The sequence below is a fragment of the Adiantum capillus-veneris genome, chromosome 25, assembly GCF_014529385.1.
Source record: "Adiantum capillus-veneris isolate H3 chromosome 25, ASM1452938v2, whole genome shotgun sequence".
Classification (NCBI taxonomy): Eukaryota; Viridiplantae; Streptophyta; class Polypodiopsida; order Polypodiales; family Pteridaceae; genus Adiantum; species Adiantum capillus-veneris.
This window is the reverse complement of record NC_140955.1, coordinates 113,296,843-113,298,967: the sequence shown is the minus strand read 5'-3', so window position 1 is coordinate 113,298,967 and position 2,125 is coordinate 113,296,843.

The window sequence follows — 2,125 nt, the reverse complement described above, 5'->3', positions numbered from 1 at the left end:
AATAAGTTTTATATCAAAAAGATTGTACTTTGCTTTGGTCTTTACACAACATGGTAAGTGCAAACAGTATTTAAGTTCTCTCAGTATATGATTCTAAATGATGGGATTTTTCAATCAAACACACACACACACACACACACACACACACACATATATATACATACATATATATATATATATATATATATATATATATATATATATATACATATATATATATATACATACATATATATATATATATACACACACACACACACACACACACACACACACACACACACATATATATATATATATGTATGTGTATCTATATACGTATATATATATAGGTATATATATGTGTGTGCACACACACACACACACACACACACACACACACACACACACACACACACACACACACACACACACACTCATCTCCCCCCACCCTTTGGCGTAGTCGATAACAATGCCATAGCCATTTTTGGAAATTTTGTCTTTTACATAGGTGGTCACAATTTGGGCTTCACGTCCACTATTAAAGCTTCAAAGTAGGTGCATGCCCACACCGGGCACGTTCCCATACATGGGTTGTGAAGAGCCTCTGAGAATTTGGCAAGAGACGGTCAAATTCAAAAAGCAGTATTTTGCTACATAAACAATTATCTTTTCAGTTCCTTTGTAACTCTTTAAAGGGATTCTCGATTTTTGCAAATAATTTGTGCAAAAAGTTTTCACCTCGAAGTTGTTCCATAGATTTGGGTGAATCTTCTTCAAGTGTACGACAAGGAAGCGATTCGTGATAACTATCTGTAGCTGTAATTGAATTCAAAAGCAAAGTCAACCAGCTCTTTGCTGAAGTTTTGTAAGACAAAAAGTGAATTATGACATTAATATTCGACATCAACAACCTATTTCCCTTTGATTGTTTTGATTTAGCGAGTCTAGTCACTTTCTCTTGTGGTTGCTCATCAACGGTTACTCTTTTTGGTTTCATCACATGTTTTGTCACAAGGTACTCATTTTCTCTTTCTACCACAACACGTTATGCCATGGATTTGGATGTTGACATGTAGCATATCTTTGATTTTGAGAACCCTGCCCCATTTTTGCTTGCTGCCTTGCTGTCAACCGCTCTCATGAAGGGTGCTTGTGCAACAATTGTGCTGGTGGATGATAACATTGAATACTTGACATCCAAGAGTTTAGAGAACTGTAAACACGCTTGACTGGTTTAGAGTCTAATTTTGCACAGTTGAATGCGAATGTCACTAAGACGTCTGATATGCTTGTGCAACTCATGCAACCAACCAAGGGCCAAGTTAATGAGCCGACTAGGGTTTTGCAACACCCGTGCTTGGCAGGATCACCTTGGTCTGCAAAACCAAGGTGAGAGGTTGCATCTTCTTCCTCAAAAAGAGGTGATCATTTGTTCAAGAATACCAAGCCACCAATTTTTTAAGAAGAGGAAAAGAAGCACAACAAAGATATTGTGATTATATTCATGAGAAAATGGGATGGTTTTCATGATCTTAGACATAGTCCATATGTAGTGAATGCACTACAAACAAGTCTAACACTAGAGGGTAAGGCCTATAAATGATGGATGTCACTCAAGGAGTAGGAAAACATACCATAGACTTGGGCAGCCTTTGAGGATGTATTTAGAAAGGAATTTCTACCCACAAATGAAGCGGACAGAAAGGTATGCATGGGACAAGTTCTCTATGCATCAACATAAGACGCTATTGGAGTGTATCTCACATTATTGTGATGTGGTTCTCAAGCCGAAGGATCTAGCCACCTTTAAGTAAGTGTGTGGGTTCATCCATGGGTTAACACCATAGCTTAAGAAGCATATTAAAACTCGGGACCCCAAGACGCTTCAGGAAGCTATAGTTTAGGCTCATATACATGACTATCCCAATGAAAAAGTATTGCATAACACTCACATGCCTACCACTACACATGCAAATGCACGAACACCTCATGGGAATAATAAGAGAAAATTTATAGTGGTTGCATTTGATGCGTCCAAGAAACCCAAGGGACCTAGGGGCCATCTATCTAGTGAAGAGTTTGAGAAAGCAAAGAAAAAAAGTTGTGTTTTAATCGTTTAGGAAAGTGGACACAAAAAATAGGA